Genomic DNA, 20,277 nt, shown 5'->3' with positions numbered 1-20,277 from the left:
CTGGCAGTGGTGTTACGTTCGGTGATGTTCCCAGCAGTGGTGTTACATGCAGTGATATTCCCGGCAGTGGTGTTATATGCAGTTATATTCCGTCTACTGGTGTTATATGCAGTGATATTCCTTTCAGTGGTGTTATATGCAGGGGAGTTCTATGCAGTGATATTCCCTCCAGTGGTGTTATATGCAGTGGTGTTACGTACAGTGATATTCCGTCCAGTGGTGTTATATGCAGTGATATTCCGTCCAGTGGTGTTATATGCAGGGGTGTTGTATTCAGTGGTATTCCGTCCAGTGGTGTTATATGCAGTGAAATTCCGTCTAGTGGTGTTATATGCAGTGATATTCCGTCCAGTGGTGTTATGCTCAGTGCTGTTATATGCAGGGGTGTTATATGCAGTGATATTCCGTCCAGTGGTGTTATATGCAGTGATATTCTGGCCAGTGGTGTTATATGCAGTGATATTCCGGCCAGTGGTGTTATATGCAGTGGTGTTATATGCAGTGATATTCTGGCCAGGGGTGTTATATGCAGTGGTGTTATATGCAGTGATATTCCGTCCAGTGGTGTTATATGCAGTGACATTCCGTCCAGTGGTGTTATATGCAGTGACATTCCGTCCAGTGGTGTTATATGCAGTGATATTCCGGCCAGTGGTGTTATATGCAGTGATATTCTGTCCAGGGGTGTTATATGCAGTGATATTCCGTCCAGTGGTGTTATATGCAGTGATATTCCGCCCAGTGGTGTTATATGCAGTGATGTTATATGCAGTGATATTCCGTCCAGTGGTGTTATATGCAGTGATATTCCGCCCAGTGGTGTTATATCTAGAGATGTTATATGCAGTGATATTCCCGGCAGTGGTGTTACATGCAGTGATAATCTGGCAGTAGTGTTACATGCAGTGATGTTCCCGGCAGTGGTGTTACATGCAGTGATATTCCGTCCAGGGGTGTTATATGCAGTGGTGTTATATGCAGTGATATTCCGTCCAGTGGTGTTATATGCAGTGATATTCCGGCCAGTGGTGTTATATGCAGTAATATTCCGGCCAGTGGTGTTATATGCAGTGATATTCCGTCCAGTGGTGTTATATGCAGTAATATTCCGGCCACTGGTGTTATATGCAGTGATATTCCGTCCAGTGGTGTTATATGCAGTGGTGTTATATGCAGTGATATTCCGCCCAGTGGTGTTATATGCAGTGATATTCCGCCCAGTGGTGTTATATGCAGAGATGTTATATGCAGTGATATTCCGTCCAGTGGTGTTATATGCAGTGGTGTTATATGCAGTGATATTCCGGCCAGTGGTGTTATATGCAGTGGTGTTATATGCAGTGATATTCCGTCCAGTGGTGTTATATGCAGTGATATTCCGGCCAGTGGTGTTCTATGCAGTAATATTCCGGCCAGTGGTGTTATATGCAGTGATATTCCGGCCAGTGGTGTTATATGCAGTGGTGTTATATGCAGTGATATTCCGCCCAGTGGTGTTATATGCAGTGATATTCCGCCCAGTGGTGTTATATGCAGAGATGTTATATGCAGTGATATTCCGTCCAGTGGTGTTATATGCAGTGATATTCCGGCCAGTGGTGTTATATGCAGTGATATTCCGCCCAGTGGTGTTATATGCAGAGATGTTATATGCAGTGATATTCCGTCCAGTGGTGTTCTATGCAGTGATATTCCGGCCAGTGGTGTTATATGCAGTGATATTCCGCCCAGTGGTGTTATATGCAGTGATGTTATATGCAGTGATATTCCGTCCAGTGGTGTTATATGCAGTGACATTCCGTCCAGTGGTGTTATATGCAGTGATATTCCGGCCAGTGGTGTTATATGCAGTGATATTCCGGCCAGTGGTGTTATATGCAGTGATATTCTGTCCAGTGGTGTTATATGCAGGGGTGTTATATGCAGTGACATTCCGTCCAGTGGTGTTATATGCAGTGATATTCCGGCCAGTGGTGTTATATGCAGTGACATTCCGTCCAGGGGTGTTATATGCAGTGATATTCCGGCCAGTGGTGTTATATGCAGTGGTGTTATATGCAGTGATATTCCGGCCAGTGGTGTTATATGCAGTGATATTCCGTCCAGTGGTGTTATATGCAGTGATATTCCGGCCAGTGGTGTTATATGCAGTTATATTCCGCCCAGTGGTGTTATATGCAGTGGTGTTATATGCAGTGATATTCCGTCCAGTGGTGTTATATGCAGTGATATTCCCGGCAGTGGTGTTATATGCAGTGACATTCTGGAATGAGTTATTCTGATGCACAGATTCTCATCATCCTGGGTTAGCTACAAACCATTCACCCCTTATGTGACGCTGCAGGTATCAGTGATACACTTATTGAGACACCATATTGTTACCACACATTTGATGCCTTTCATCCTAAACTGCGAAACAAAGTGAAGATTTCATTATAAAAGCCCGGGAGGAAATCCTGCTTCTCCTGCTGTATTGGAAGGTTTGATACCAGGACAAGAAGCACAAAGTAATAATGTGAGGTCTTCAGGAGAGCGATATACACGTTACCTGACACTTCAGCAGCCCGAGTGCTACTGCTGGCCCCTCTTACCGGATCGGGTAGTCAGTTACAGATATTGTTGTTGGACTCTTATCACAGTGATAAGCGAGAACTCAAGGACGCAAGGGGTTAATGTACTACGGGGGTTATTCAGACTTCATCTCAGCACTGCGGATTATTGAACGCCTGCACATGCTTATGGGTGACACCAGCCAGCAACAAAATGTAGCCATTCGCAGTACGACAGGAAGGCGCCATTTGTGGCTGGCAACCGGCTGTTTTCTGAGAGTGTCGGGGAAAACCTTGTGACATCATAGTGTGACATCATAGTGCGCCATCTTATCTCGCTTCTCCTCGTAGTAATTACTGGCAGCTGCGGCATAGATACTGTAGGTCTGGGGTACTTGTGCTATATGAGAAGCAGCTACACCATGAGATGCGTGTGCCAGGGACGGATCATCTGTAATGTGGAATCACAGTCTTCCTTACCCTCTGCCTCCTGACACCACACTGTATGCACTGACCTCATCATCCGGCTCCTGGCAGCCGTGGAGTTTGCTATGGCTGCAGCCTGCAAGGCTTCACCTTCAGAGGTCTGTGCAGAAAATGAGCTCCACCGGGACCGGCCAGAACAGGCAGCTCGCTGCTCATTGCCATAGCTGCCAGTGCTATGTACTAGGGCCATGGCTGCGACTGGCCAGACTCTGCTTCTGGAAACTTTTTCCTCGTGATTATAATGAGCGCTAATGTTTCTGGAAAGGTTCTTGATTTTTATTGAAGTAATAACGTTTGGTGTTTTTCTGGGATCAGAGAGGGATTCCATAGAACATGTGCCTGCTGCTGGCCTGTGATTACCCAGCCGTGCCGGAGACTTACACATAGAACATGTGGCTGCTGCTGGCCTGTGATTACCCAGCCGTGCCGGAGACTTACACATAGAACATGTGCCTGCTGCTGGCCTGTGATTACCCAGCCGTGCCGGAGACTTACACATAGAACATGTGCCTGCTGCTGGCCTGTGATTACCCAGCCGTGCCGGAGACTTACACATAGAACATGTGGCTGCTGCTGGCCTGTGATTACCCAGCCGTGCCGGAGACTTACACATAGAACATGTGCCTGCTGCTGGCCTGTGATTACCCAGCCGTGCCGGAGACTTACACATAGAACATGTGGCTGCTGCTGGCCTGTGATTACCCAGCCGTGCCGGAGACTTACACATAGAACATGTGGCTGCTGCTGGCCTGTGATTACCCAGCCGTGCCGGAGACTTACACATAGAACATGTGCCTGCTGCTGGCCTGTGATTACCCAGCCGTGCCGGAGAATTACACATGGAACATGTGCCTGCTGCTGGCCTGTGATTACCCAGCCGTGCCGGAGACTTACACATAGAACATGTGCCTGCTGCTGGCCTGTGATTACCCAGCCGTGCCGGAGACTTACACATAGAACATGTGGCTGCTGCTGGCCTGTGATTACCCAGCCGTGCCGGAGACTTACACATAGAACATGTGCCTGCTGCTGGCCTGTGATTACCCAGCCGTGCCGGAGACTTACACATAGAACATGTGCCTGCTGCTGGCCTGTGATTACCCAGCCGTGCCGGAGACTTACACATAGAACATGTGGCTGCTGCTGGCCTGTGATTACCCAGCCGTGCCGGAGACTTACACATAGAACATGTGCCTGCTGCTGGCCTGTGATTACCCAGCCGTGCCGGAGACTTACACATAGAACATGTGGCTGCTGCTGGCCTGTGATTACCCAGCCGTGCCGGAGACTTACACATAGAACATGTGGCTGCTGCTGGCCTGTGATTACCCAGCCGTGCCGGAGACTTACACATAGAACATGTGCCTGCTGCTGGCCTGTGATTACCCAGCCGTGCCGGAGAATTACACATGGAACATGTGCCTGCTGCTGGCCTGTGATTACCCAGCCGTGCCGGAGACTTACACATAGAACATGTGCCTGCTGCTGGCCTGTGATTACCCAGCCGTGCCGGAGACTTACACATAGAACATGTGGCTGCTGCTGGCCTGTGATTACCCAGCCGTGCCGGAGACTTACACATAGAACATGTGCCTGCTGCTGGCCTGTGATTACCCAGCCGTGCCGGAGACTTACACATAGAACATGTGCCTGCTGCTGGCCTGTGATTACCCAGCCGTGCCGGAGACTTACACATAGAACATGTGGCTGCTGCTGGCCTGTGATTACCCAGCCGTGCCGGAGACTTACACATAGAACATGTGGCTGCTGCTGGCCTGTGATTACCCAGCCGTGCCGGAGACTTACACATAGAACATGTGGCTGCTGCTGGCCTGTGATTACCCAGCCGTGCCGGAGACTTACACATAGAACATGTGGCTGCTGCTGGCCTGTGATTACCCAGCCGTGCCGGAGACTTACACATAGAACATGTGGCTGCTGCTGGCCTGTGATTACCCAGCCGTACTGGAGACTTACACATAGAACATGTGGCTGCTGCTGGCCTGTGATTACCCAGCCGTGCCGGAGACTTACACATAGAACATGTGGCTGCTGCTGGCCTGTGATTACCCAGCCGTGCCGGAGACTTACACATAGAACATGTGGCTGCTGCTGGCCTGTGATTACCCAGCCGTGCCGGAGACTTACACATAGAACATGTGGCTGCTGCTGGCCTGTGATTACCCAGCCGTGCCGGAGACTTACACATAGAACATGTGGCTGCTGCTGGCCTGTGATTACCCAGCCGTGCCGGAGACTTACACATAGAACATGTGGCTGCTGCTGGCCTGTGATTACCCAGCCGTGCCGGAGACTTACACATAGAACATGTGGCTGCTGCTGGCCTGTGATTACCCAGCCGTGCCGGAGACTTACACATAGAACATGTGCCTGCTGCTGGCCTGTGAATACCCAGCCGTGCCGGAGACTTACACATAGAACATATGCCTGCTGCTGGCCTGTGATTACCCAGCCGTGCCGGAGACTTACACATAGAACATGTGGCTGCTGCTGGACTGTGATTACCCAGCCGTGCCGGAGACTTACACATAGAACATGTGCCTGCTGCTGGCCTGTGATTACCCAGCCGTGCCGGAGACTTACACATAGAACATGTGGCTGCTGCTGGCCTGTGATTACCCAGCCGTGCCGGAGACTTACACATAGAACATGTGGCTGCTGCTGGCCTGTGATTACCCAGCCGTGCCGGAGACTTACACATAGAACATGTGCCTGCTGCTGGCCTGTGATTACCCAGCCGTGCCGGAGACTTACACATAGAACATGTGGCTGCTGCTGGCCTGTGATTACCCAGCCGTGCCGGAGACTTACACATAGAACATGTGGCTGCTGCTGGCCTGTGATTACCCAGCCGTGCCGGAGACTTACACATAGAACATGTGGCTGCTGCTGGCCTGTGATTACCCAGCCGTGCCGGAGACTTACACATAGAACATGTGGCTGCTGCTGGCCTGTGATTACCCAGCCGTGCCGGAGACTTACACATAGAACATGTGGCTGCTGCTGGCCTGTGATTACCCAGCCGTGCCGGAGACTTACACATAGAACATGTGCCTGCTGCTGGCCTGTGAATACCCAGCCGTGCCGGAGACTTACACATGGACTATTGCCCCTAGTAACAGCATCTGGTGGCGGCTTTCATCACTTATACATTGTGTCCCGGTCTGTCCATAACAGCTACATCTGTCCGGGCTACATACGTGTTATATGTGGTATAATGCATATGTGTTATATGTGGTATAATGCATGCGTGTTATATGTGGTGTAATGCATGCGTGTTATATGTGGTATAATGCATGCATGTTATATGTGGTATAATGCATACGTGTTATATGTGGTGTAATGCATATGTGTTATATGTGGTGTAATGCACACGTGTTCTATGTGGTGTAATGCACACGTGTTCTATGTGGTGTAATGCATATGTGTTCTATGTGGTGTAATGCATATGTGTTCTATGTGGTGTAATGCATACGTGTTCTATGTGGTGTAATGCATACGTGTTCTATGTGGTGTAATGCATACATGTTCTATGTGGTGTAATGCATACATGTTCTATGTGGTGTAATGCATACATGTTCTATGTGGTATAATGCATACGTGTTCTATGTGGTACAAAGAAGAAAGGGAAACAGATGACTCTCTTTGTTGGGGCACAACTTTTTTTTAAAATATTTAAATTTTATTAGTATACATTAAAAGATTTTATATTGGGATTCTCCATCCAACCACCAACTCAATTTTGTTTTATATCGTTTTTTTGTAAAAGGGAGGGGAAAGACAGGAAAAGGAAGAATAGATATGGTGGCTAATAGACAATCTGTATATAACAGTATCAGCCGAGAGATGTGTAACGTACCAAGTAAAGAAAGTGTTTTTAATTTTGATGGTATTTGTATCAGCTTGGGTCAAACATGTTCTCAATAAAGGGATATCATCCCATGAGGCATTATGATAGCCTGGCTGATTTTTTTTTTTTAAATAAACGTGTCAAAGAAAAAAATAAATAATAAATGAATATATCATATATTGGTATGTGAAATTAATTAATGTGATAAATAAATAGAAATATAAATTGTTCTTATAACCTGGGACCATAAGAGTATGGCGAAATATGTGTGGTGTTGTGGTGGCTGTCACGGGGGATATGTGTACCAACAGTATATATTTCTGTGGTACCGATTGGCTTGGCTTCTCTTAATACATCATTTTATACATATTTATATACGAAGCATCATAGTTACACACACTGTATATACATATAGGGTAGGATAGGAGAATGAAACAAGTTGTTCTCTTTGGTTTCAGATCATTCCTACTTTCCTGCCGTGTGTCTCTAGGACAGTGAACGGACAGAATGAGGGGGTGATACCAATTTGAGACCAAAATAATGAGAGCAAGTAGAAGGAAGCAAAAGTAGGGATCTGCTGTTGTTCTCCTAGTCTCAGATGTCACCCCTGTTGGTAAAAAACCAGCGCAGGAGGTCTATTAGTGACTGGAGTCAATGAGAGTCCCTTAATATAAGATGGATAGATTCCTTATGGATAAGTACATACTCCAATTTAAGTACATCAAGTTATACTCTTATCATTCTTTCCCTTATTCTCCATTCAATTCCCTACATGAATCTCATGAATCTATAGCTTCCAAATAACATTCCAATATCACTGCAGTTATAGGGTCTGGGTTCAATACCGACAAAAATAGGGAGACCTTGTGTTATGACCATAGACCGGGAACGAGGAGTCAGGGCGTGAACCCGTAGCTGTGACCGCCGGTTAGGACGGCCAGAGCGAAACCCTACTCTCACTCTGTTGAGTACCTCTGGCAGATGTCAAGCCCCTGCGAGTGCTAGTGTTCACCTGGGGCCGCCGCGTCCGAAGGAGCGAGTTAGGCCCGCTCCAACCCCGATGCAGCCAGGTCTTAGGATGGGACAAAGGGCTAGCGATCGTCAGAGGTATGCTCAAGAGGTAATCTGACTACTGGGCCTAACTGGAGATGACACCCTGTCTACCGGCACCAGGCCAAGGACCGGAATGCGACCCAGTCGCAGACACAGGGAGAGGGATACGGGGAATCACCAAAATGCTGGTCAAAACAAAAACATAACAAATCCCCAAAACGACTGAGGCACTGAACAAAGGAAAACCTGCCTGACAGGGCTCTAACGGTGGGAGCGACCACGCTGGGGCAGTCCTGAATCAGCCCCACGGCTGGCGGAGGCCAGCAGGCCAATAGGGACCGCAGGGATCAACCCTAAACAAGAAATGGCTTGACAGCCCAAAATGAAGTAACAAAAATAATAGGCAACTAGCCAATAATGAAGAATAGAAATAGAACCAAGCTCCAGAGGAGCACTCACGTGACCCAGAAGAGGGTGCTGGATAGGCTGGAACAGGGAAGCAGGTCAGGGACACTGGGGAACCAGACCTGGGAGCTGAGGAACGACCAGGATAGCAAGTGGAATAGCTATTACCGGCGCCATCTTGCTTGCAGCCATCCCTTAAAAGGGATGGTGCAGCAAATGGACAGCGCCGTTCCGGACCGGCCCCCCCGGCTCCTAATTGATTTCAGGTGGCCGAGCGTGTGTCCCTCGGCGTCCCCTGTTGCCTGGCAACCGCTGGGCGGCTGCCGGGGGACGCCGAGAACTTCCCCCAGCGTCTGTCTGACGGACAGACGCTGCGTCACTGCGCCGGGCGGAAGTGACGCGCGGTTGCTGGGAGACGCCGGGCGGAAGTGCTGTGTGCAGCCTTCCAGCCCCAGCCCCCCTGCGCCGGACGGAAGTGGCGCGCGGTCGCTCGGAGACGCCGGGCGGAAGTGCTGGGTGCAGCCTTCCAGCACCAGCCGCCCGGCGCTGGGCGTCCGTGCGCCTAACACCTTGATTCAATTATCCATAAGGTTCCCTGCCTGGTTCTCACAAGGCTATAGCTTTCCAACAGACTCAAAAGTAACTGCAAAGTGTGGAGCTAGGATTCAGATATAGACAGTAGTGGAGAAGTCTCCAGTCTGTCAGCAAATATGACAGAAGTCAAAAAGAATTTTTCAAGGTGATACTCATCGTGTGTCTGCTTCGTAATAATGCCTTAGATGGCAGCCTTCCCACCGTGACAGCCCCTCCTGCCTGGACGCGCGTTTCGCCTCTGCTTGTTCACCAGGTGCAATGCATATGTGTTCTATGTGGTATAATGCATGCGTGTTATATGTGGTATAATGCATATGTGTTATATGTGGTATAATGCATGCGTGTTATATGTGGTGACTCCTCCTATGTTTTTGTGCACAGTGGAGTCGCTTGACTCCCCGCAGACCACATCTGGTAAAATCTTCTACAAAAAAGTAGATGGGTGTACCGGGGTCACTCTGGTTTCTGCCAGGTCTGATCTGATCCTCAACGTTACCAGTTTTACTTCAAAAGAGCTTGAACGGGGCATCATGGAACACTGGTCTGTTTTGATATCTTGGCCTGGGAGAGACCTTGCGGACGACGTGTCTTGCGGACGACGTGTCTTGCGGAGGACGTGTCTTGTTGCTGTGGACGTGTCTTGTTGCTGACCACGTGTCTTGTTGCTGACCACGTGTCTTGTTGCTGACCACGTGTCTTGTTGCTGACCACGTGTCTTGTTGCTGTGCTGTGTCTTGCAATACCATATGAAACGTCCATAACCTCACCTTTGTACTGGAGTTTGGCCTCACCCAGTTTTAAGCCTCCTACATACACAGGTGCATCTGATTCAGCTTATGACTGTGTTTCAACCTACTTAAGAAAATGACCATTATCATATGCTAGGCATGATTATCTATTCATACACCTGACTATAATCTTACAAAATCCCTGACTATGTGCAAATGTACCTAGAAGAATTTATATTGTATTGATGGTAAAGACCAAACATTAATTAACTTAGATTTCTCTTCACTTTGCATTTTGGTAATTGATAAACTATTAAAACTTCTTTTAAATCCTTTCTACTTTGCTGCATTTTTTCTAAAACATTTGCACAGTATATGTGTGTGTGTGTGTGTGTGTGTGTATGTGTATATGTATATATATATATATATATATATATATATATATATATATATATATATATATATATATATATATATATATATATATTCTCAATTCTAATAATATTCTCCCCTGTGTGACCTGCAATATAAATATTTGTGTATACTAATAGAAATGTTTTTGTGCTGCAATGGCCACGTTCTATCCAGAAATTGGTGAAAGAGCTGAGTGTACAGAAGAGGATCAGGAGATATGGTGGGTGTTCTGGAGAGAGCGGTTGTGAATTTCTATGTCTCTGTGCCTGTACACTCAGATGCTGCCGTCACTTTCTCTTACATGAGGGTGTAGTGACACTCGCGGCGCTATAGTCCGGCAGTCTCCTCATCCTAATTGCATTATGTTGCGACCAAGACATATTTTCAGCAAAAAAAAGCGACCCGACACCTGCAGGTCTGCACTGGACCTGGAGACTCACTCACCCCAGGCACCTTGTGTGGGGTATTGAGGCTGGATGGATGGGGACACACAATGCTGATGGTAACTGAGTTGAGTTGTGTTTTGCTGCTGCAGCGCATTTCTTACACAGAGCATGCGCGCACCAAGGCGCTGATGCAATTTAAGTGACTGGAATCAGACATGTATTGGGAAGGTGCTGGGCATTTCGCGGTGGTGACTGAGGTCACTAAGCAGAGATAGGAGAGTGACAGCAAAATGTTTGCTCTTTTTGTACCTGCCAGCTGGCTGGTGGTGGCATGACCGATGGTTGGGCCTAAAGACGTACCAGGTTGGTATAACATCGTCTATGGGTACTGTTAGTGGGCATAGATTTCCTTTCACAATCCTACATAATGACTTACTTAGGGGTATTCAACGCCCTGGCGGCAAGTTATCGGCACATAGAGGTGCTGTTAACTCGCCGTCAGGGTATTCAATGCATCCTCACCTCTTCTCTGAGGCGAGGTGGCAACGGGGAGTATGACCATTCTAATGGCAGGGCTTGACACAAAATACGGCGATCCTCGGTGGCCTTTCACAGCGAGGATTCGGCCCCATCATTGAATACAGCGAGGGGGTTTCCCGGCGAGGAAAAGCCATCCTCACCGTACAAACCCCATCGCCAGTGGCATTAAATACCGCTAACTGTATCCGGATGGCTACCAGCCGTATCTAGGTCGGCATGTGGAAAGGTTGACATGAATTGCTTTTTTTTTTTTCCATATATTTGAATTTGATGATAATTTCCTATCCACATGGACTCTGGTAATGGTGAAGTGGGGGAGGTGCAGCGGAGCAAGGCACCTGGCCTGAAGCAAATTCGAGGTCCACGTGATCAGGTGTCAACATTGGCACCCAAAAAGTGAAAAAAACATGTTGACTTTTTTCTGTATTGACCTTTTCCTTGTTAAACTGTCATCAGTGTTGACCTCTAGCACTTCGACCTTTGCTCTGAGCTATACCACACCCAGGACTTACACCAGGGAAGGACTTTGCTGCGCCAAGTCGCAGATAGGCAGCCACCAAAAGAGGCCGGGCCAGGTCCACAGTGTCCCCTCCATGACCAATACACGCCCATTCCACATGCACCAAAGAAGCCCACACATGGGGGAGTGTGACAGTTAGGGAACAGCGAGAAGTACATGACTGTAAGGAGCGTTAGTGATGCTTGGGGAACGTGTATATAATCACTCGGTATTAGTAGCGTTACTGTCGTCTGTGTTTTGCTGTAATTCCACTAGTGTTACGTATTGATATCCAGCACAACGTGGCGTGTACAGCGCTCATCCACACGGGAGCTTTCCTTTGTTACATTACAAGTGTAGCATAACACAAGGAAACCGCTGAGCGGGGACTGTAGCATGGAACGTATTGATTTCTCTGACATGCCGACTGTGTCTGCATTATTGTCTTGCTGTAGTCCCCGTGGTGCAAATATCACTGGCAGGTGTGAGTGTGGATGCCGGCGTAACCTAGAGATCTCTGCTACTTTACCTCTCACACAGGTGCTTCTATATAGGACACTAGCCTGGAAATACTGTCACCTTATACATACGAGCGAGGGACCGGCTTACGCAATGTGGCCTGATCGAGTAGCTGCACGCAAGCAAGGATGCTAGTGTTCTAGTAATGATACTCAGCAGGATGATCGGGTTCCCCTAGACATGACCCTCGCCAGGATGTCGGGGCTCCCTGGTGATGGCCGATAAATCGCGCAGTGCATACACACTAAGCGATTTTCACACAGCCCATCGATTTTCACGGTAGACGAGACGCTTTCCATAGTATGAGACTACAGGACGTGGTTCACCTGTAATACCGGCACACGTCAGTGCCCATCGCCCGTACAGACACACTAGGCAGTTCTGAGGTCAAAGTAGCTTGCCTAGTGTGTACGGGCCTTTAAGTGTGATTTTCGGGCAGTAAAATATGGTATTTAATGCGATGCTCTGACAGCTAATTCCAAATACATCAATTGTTATTAATGAGAACTAACTTTGTCGGGTTTAGATTTATATGACAGCATTACAGGTCTTCGGTAGGTGACCGCGTGTCCTAATGAGCTGCCGCCTCTTTTTGTCTCTGTAGGTGCATGGCATAGCGCTGTGGGCGTGTCCAGCTCTTCTACTTCCTGCGTCACCGTGCAGAAATTACAAAAGGTTGGTAAACGTAATCCATTTTTAGGTGGTTTAAGGTTAGAAAAAGCAAAATGCATGGGACATAAAGCTTTGTTACGTGTTATCTGATCATTTCAACTCTTCTGTGGCTCATTACAGCCCAGGGACCTGCTGATGCTGATATCAATTTAGCCTTCACCCCTTGATATCAATATGACAGAAATACATAGTCTGTGCACCCCTGAAGTCACTTTGTGGTATTCCAGCTACCCAGGAACCCTAGTCTCCAGGTCTCTGCTCATAGAACCCCTCAGATCCCGTCTGGAGGAATCCTATTCTCATGAGCACCGACCTTCTTTGTATTTCCAGCAGGCTCCACCACATCTCTACTAATAGCTGTTGTCTCAGCGTCTTGTGTCTTTGGGTTACTGTTTGGGATCTCAGCTTAGTTCACCAGTGCTTTCCGCGTTACAGAATGGCACGCAAGTGTCCTGGGGCTATTAGGGGAATATGGGCGGATGGAGCTTCTTAAATTGAAATTATCATTTTTTCCTATTAAGGTTTTATTATTCAGTATAGAATATTTTATGCATGTGTTATGTGTATGGTTTTATATAATAAATTGTGCTTTTACACCATTATTGTACATTTATTATGATATTGGACCTCTGCACCCTTTCTTCATTAGTTGCTTTTTGGGATGTCTGCCTTTACCCAGCTGCAGAATATTGGTCCTCTTATCCTTGGTTTGTACCAGGACTATCTGACAGTACATACAGTATTTACTATGGAGAGAAAAGGGCAAAGCTCTCATTACGTGGGTGATAATTTGTCTTCCTCTCACCAGTTATTGGAAAACTTTTACTAAGATGGGAACATTTATTGGACGCTTCCCTCAGCAACCAATCTGGAACCTGATCCCTGGAGGAGGATGTAGAACCTGTAACCAGCGCCCCCCCCCCCCCGTCGGAATACCGGCAGCCAAGACTCCAATGTCTGTATACTGACCATCGCAATCTCAACCGTTGGCAAGTCCACAACCACGGGGCCCACTGGGGGTTTCCCTGTGGGCCAGTCCATCCCTGAGAGCCGGTGATGGTAGAAATGCAGCCTGTGCCACAATGCTATGCCCTTATGATGGGATGCAGTGCCCATTTTCCATGCTTCGAGTCCACATTCCAGAATGTTGGGAGGAATGTTACTAATTTCTGAAAACTATTTCTCTGATTTCTTCTGGTCTCTAGAACTAACTGTAACAGTAAAATAAGTGGCAGAACCTTATCATTCACTTACCCCCCCCCCCATGTTAAAAAAAAACGATACCGTCTCAGCACCATCGCGGTGGACACTGCCATGACCTGGTTTGATGACGTGTGTGGAGCCTGGACTGAGATGTGTTGTTCCCGTGTACGGTTCCATCCAGCAGCACAGCACAGTAACCTCTGTCTGCGCTGAGGCTGACTGTTACATGATGATTACATGCACAGTAAATGCCATACCACACAGCCCACGGCCAGAAAACAATCCCTTAACGGGGACAATTATTGGTAATGTAATTCGCTCACCAAAATCGTATTGTGCGTTTCATAAAGTGGTAACATGTTTCCTACGTCCGCAGAGTATTTATTAGTAAGTGCTGTAAACCTCACTCTCGCTTCATTTTAACACAGTGAACTGGGCTCGACTTAAACTCTCCTGAAATAAAAGCAACTTCTCCCACTTTTTATTGACCTGACTTTCATTTCGATCTCGGGGCCCAAAGCAAGTTAATGCGTTCTATAAAGGAGAGTGTTTTAAAGTGCTGCCAGAATCCGCCTGTATATTTAGATTCTTGGCTTACAATGCTTTAATGAGCTCTGTCAAATTTGATTGCCAATAAAGTTACTGCATTAAAACGTTTATTAAAAAAAAGTCAATTACTTTTTTTTATTATGATTACCCCCCCCCCCCCCCTCCAAAAAAACCCCAACAACTTTATTTGCAGCAGGAGAAGGTCGTTGTAACGGGGGAGACATTTTCTTTCACTTCAAAGTGGTGCTTTAACCCAGAACCACAATTAGCAGGATAGATGCATCTCCTGATGTCCTATCTCTGTACATACCAAGTGAGCGCACAAATGCCTACAAGGCCTTAGAACATAACTGTCTTCTAGTTCTGCTAAAAATTCCTCATGTCTGATATTTTGACCGCCCCACGGCCAGGATATCATACGTATCCCATCTGACACCACCGCAGTAAGTTTCACCACACTCCGATTAATGTTCTGTGTTCTTTTCATTTGTATCCTGCAATAAAAGATTTTAAACATTAGATTTGAATTAGAAATCTCTCCAAATATCCACTCTGCGGCGTGTAACCAGTTTTGGAACCTGCTCGCACCCACTTAAATTGTGCAAGTGTACCTAGGCTTTTGCCAAAGTGCATGGGTTTATAGAGCAGGTTGGGGGCTCTCATTTTTAGCATTCTCTGTTATCGTCCACAACTGGAAGTTCCTAGCAAAGGGGCGCACGGTTATTTCCACCCTAAAAAGCATCTCCAATATTTGCCTGTCTTCATTTTGTACCCTCGTTTCCAAAGAGCACAGGGGCGGCTCTGTATGTAACTGTGGGACACTGATGTGAAACCAGCACACACGGGACCTGATTCAATGGGATTCGTTTCCTGGCGTATTTGCACTAGGGACTCGTGGTGAGGCTATATGCATGCGCGTATTTGTGCAGGTGTAGGCCCGCTGTACGGATGCCTTCGGCGACTATGACGGTGACCGAGGCGTTTGTGCGGGTAGGAGAGCAGCAGGGGGGCGTCTGGTGGGGAATGACCAGCGTAGGTCGATGGGCGGCTGAGGTCACAGGACGTCAGCGCCCGCCTCCTGTCCAGGTTTCTCACAGACGTGGCTTGTTGTGCAGTTTTAGGAAGAGCCTATCCAACAACAGGGCCATGAATGGATTGATTATGGTGTTGTGGTATTAACCAACTAGCGGCACTGCTGTTATAGTTAGTGGGCTGTGCCGCTGGTCAAACCCGTCAGTGCGTACAAACTGGACGATATCGGATGTAGAGAACACGTAGGCCCCTTCTGAGCAATATAAAGTGCACCAGGTCTTTTATTATGGTAGTGAGTTTAGCTTATGGCCACCAATGTTATTGCAGCATTCTTTGCACCTGCGTATGCCACAAATCCCTGCGATGCTGGCTCCATGTTTTATTTGTGTTCTGCAGTTGCATGTGAGACACCCCCAACATTTCCTTGACCTGCCACTGACCAGATTTCTTCCATACTTACTGTATGTACCGACTCCCTCGTGGCCTTTTACCTCCTCCCTGAGTTCTTCCACCTATGCTACCTCTATTGTTGCATTGTCACATTGGTCCAAATCCAAACTCACTCCTTCCTGTCTGATGAGCCGGTACATGCCGTCTGATGAGCCGGTACATGCCGTCTGATGAGCCGGTACATGCCGTCTGATGAGCCGGTACATGCCGTCTGATGAGCCGGTACATGCCGTCTGATGAGCCGGTACATGCCGTCTGATGAGCCGGTACATGCCGTCTGATGAGCCGGTACATGCCGTCTGATGAGCAGGTACATGCCGTCTGATGAGCCGGTACATGCCGCCTGATGAGCCGGGATATGCCGTCTGATGAGCCGGTACATGCCGTCTGATGAGCCGGTACATGCCGTCTGATGAGCCGGTACATGCCGTCTGGTGAGCCGGTACATGCCGTCTGGTGAGCCGGTACATGCCGTCTGGTGAGCCGGTACATGCCGTCTGATGAGCAGGTACATGCCGTCTGATGAGCCGGTACATGCCGCCTGATGAGCCGGTACATGCCGTCTGATGAGCCGGTACATACCGCCTGATGAGCCGGGATATGCCGTCTGATGGGCCGGTACATGCCGTCTGATGGGCCGGTACATGCCGTCTGATGAACCGGGAAATGCCGCCTGATGGGCCGGTACATGCCGCCTGATGGGCCGGTACATGCCGCCTGATGGGCCGGTACATGCCGCCTGATGAGCCGGGATATGCCGCCTGATGTGAGTTCCCAAATGCAAAGTGCCCGGCCCACCACCCCTCACCTGGACCGAATGAATCAGAGTACCCCCATTATGTAGACTACATTGAAATTTACATTTACATTAAGAAACACAGCTTAAAATAGAGGCTTTGCATAGGCCAATCAGAACGTGGAGGAGGGACTTCTTGGTTGTTGGGGGGCGGAGCTATGCTCTGTGTCCCGGCACCTTGAAAAAGAAAATAGAAACATAATTTCTACTGTGCCATCGATGTATCTAAACCATCGGTTTCTCCCCCATCGATAGCAAAAGTATATTACATAGGCCATAAACTATCAATGGTCGATGGCCATCCCTACTGTCACATAGTGGGTGTATCAGGGTGGACAGCTCCTGTATACAAATGATACATCTATCCTTTGCCTTCTTCTGATTGTAGTGTACAACATTAGGTCATCCGGGTGATTCATTCTGCTCTTTTGCCAGGCGGATGAAATGCTCGTTAGGAAGTGACATTATAAAGCATTGAAAATAATACTACAAAGGAGCTGTAGTAAAAGAAGGAATTATTCTGTCGGAAAAAGGTCTGTAAAATTGGATGAGAACTTGTGTTAATGATGGGTCACAGAAGTTCGGAAATCTGTTCTAAATTTCATTATCGGTCTTTCCAAACTGACTGTTCCAGATTTCCACCGAGGTGCTAAACCCTCCACAGTCAGAACATTGGGTCGCTTGTTAGTTTTGGAGGTTCAATGATAACCGAGTCCAGTAATGGCATGAAAGATCTTGCAGCTACGCTACGTAGTGTCACTAAACTGATAAACAATTGGTCTGTATGATGTCATATTTCCATCTGTGATGTCACTAAACTGATATACAACTAATCAGTATGATGTCATCTTTCCACCTGCAGTATTGTCATTACACTAATATATAACCAGCCAGTATGATGTCATCTTTCCACTTGTAGTATTGTCACTACACTAATATATAACCAGACAGTATGAGGTCATCCTTCCACCTGTAGTGTCACTACACTAATATATAACCAGACAGTATGTCATGTTTCCACCTGTAGTATTGTCACTACACTAATCTATAACCAGCCAGTATGATGTCATCTTTCCAACTGTAGTTTCACTAAACTAATATATAACAAGCCACTGTGATGTCATCTTTCAGCCTGTAGTGTCCCTATACAACCAGACAGTATGATGTCATCTTTCCACCTGCAGTATTGTCATTACACTAATATATAACCAGCCAGTATGATGTCATCTTTCCACTTGTAGTATTGTCACTACACTAATATATAACCAGACAGTATGATGTCATCTTTCCACCTGTAGTATTGTCACTACACTAATATATAACCAGCCAGTATGATGTCATCTTTCCACCTGTAGTATTGTCACTACACTAATATATAACCAGACAGTATGATGTCATCTTTCCACTTGTAGTATTGTCACTACACTAATATATAACCAGACAGTATGATGTCATCTTTCCACCTGTAGTATTGTCACTACACTAATATATAACCAGCCAGTATGATGTCATCTTTCCACCTGTAGTATTGTCACTACACTAATATATAACCAGACAGTATGATGTCATCTTTCCACTTGTAGTATTGTCACTACACTAATATATAACCAGACAGTATGAGGTCATCCTTCCACCTGTAGTGTCACTACACTAATATATAACCAGACAGTATGTCATGTTTCCACCTGTAGTATTGTCACTACACTAATCTATAACCAGCCAGTATGATGTCATCTTTCCAACTGTAGTTTCACTAAACTAATATATAACAAGCCACTGTGATGTCATCTTTCAGCCTGTAGTGTCCCTATACAACCAGACAGTATGATGTCATCTTTCCACCTGCAGTATTGCCACTACACTAATATATAACCAGCCAGTATGAGGTCATCCTTCCACCTGAAGTGTCACTAAACTAATATATAAGAAGCCACTGTGATGTCATCTTTCAGCCTGTAGTGTCACTAAACTAATATATAACCAGCCAGTATGATGTCATCTTTCAGCCTGTAGTGTCCCTATATAACCAGACAGTACAATGTAATCTTCTAGCCTGTAGTGTCCCTCCCTATATAACCAGACAGTATGATGTCATCTTTCCACCTGCAGTATTGTCACTACACTAATATATAACAAGCCACTGTGATGTCATCTTTCAGCCTGTAGTGTCACTATATTAATAATATACAACCAGACAGTATGATGTCACCTATGGTGTTGCACAACAAATATATCTGTGAACAAATGGACTTGCTACACATCAGGAATATAGCTAAACTTTGTAGGCCCTATACCAACATCTTTAAAGGGCCCCCAACTCATGTTGCCACCAGAGGGGGTGTGGGCAGTACCACACAATGGGTCATATGTATTAAGCCTGGTGAAGTGATACAATTGTAGGTGATAACGCACCAGCCAATCAGCTGGGTTTGAAAAATGACAGGAGCTGATTGGCTGGTGTGTTAAAGATGGTGAAGTGATAAAGTGGAAGGTGATAACGCTCCAGCTGTGTGTGTGTGTATGTGTGTGTGTGGGGTGTAGTTAGTGTTGCCCATCATTTGAACGCTGGCCCAGCAAGCCACCCACTGCACCATGAATACTTTCACGGTCTTCCTTTATGAAAAACACAGATATGCAAGTGTCACATATCACATGACTCAGCAGTCACCTGGTGCGTCCGAGTTGTCACTAGTAGTCTAACAGGACCTGACCCGCCAAGAGGGGATATTTGGGGCAGACACAACAATAACGAATGACTACACATCTGTATATGACCACCCAGTGTAATGTTCTGTCCCCCCATCAGTTGTCAGTCTACTAATGTGTGCAGTATTTATATGTGCCTGTTACTGTACATTAGGCTGAACAACACTTGCTTACCTGTGTGGTACAGTACATTGGCACGGTGCCCTTCTGAATGGCACATCATGGTAGAGCCACTAATTGACATAATCTACCTTCGTTGGCTTCTGTCTGGTCACTATACTGTATCACAAGTCCCAGAACTAGATCACCTGTAACTGTAGCATAACTAGTTGTCCATTCAATAAACTTGGTTTGCAGAATAGTTGCAGCCTGTGGCACTGAAGGAGTAATGTAAAATAATGACTATGGCCGGCAGGCAGTAACCGATTGGCTTGCCACTGCCTGTAATTAAAGCTGCTGTGGACATCTCTATCTGCAGTTGTACTTGGTCCTCTCCAGTGGGGTGCGGCCCAGGGGGCTCACTGTGATCAAACATTTCCTGGAAGCTCTTCAGGTTTTAGTAAGATAAAGCAGAGCGCATGGTCTATAGATCATACTGGCCAGCCCTGCGGCCTGAGCATGTGCTGGGTCTCTGGTGGGATTCCTCCCTCTGATCCCGCTCATATCTCTGTGTCATATTCTGCTCTAGATTTCTGTAACAGATTGTGGTCTTCTCTCTGGGATTATACCTGCTCCTCACTTATGTGTAATGATGACACAATACTAGTTATATATGAGGATCATAGGGGTTAGGGGTTATATTGTATGGGGTACGGATATGTAGTC

The 20,277-nt window shown here is 46.9% G+C and overlaps 1 protein-coding gene across 1 annotated transcript in view; it reads left to right on the top strand.

The window, feature by feature from the left end:
* Positions 1 to 20,277, top strand: part of PKNOX2 (PBX/knotted 1 homeobox 2) — a 314,173-nt gene that overhangs the window by 178,312 nt on the left and 115,584 nt on the right. The window contains exon 4 of the mRNA XM_083161584.1: positions 12,649 to 12,719. The gene's annotated coding sequence lies outside the window, so the exon portion shown is untranslated. The remainder of the gene's footprint in view (positions 1 to 12,648; positions 12,720 to 20,277) is intronic.

The sequence above is a fragment of the Crinia signifera genome, chromosome 19 (assembly GCF_055691185.1).
Source record: "Crinia signifera chromosome 19, ASM5569118v1, whole genome shotgun sequence".
NCBI lineage: Eukaryota > Metazoa > Chordata > Amphibia > Anura > Myobatrachidae > Crinia > Crinia signifera.
This window is presented reverse-complemented; position numbering and strand designations above follow the sequence as displayed.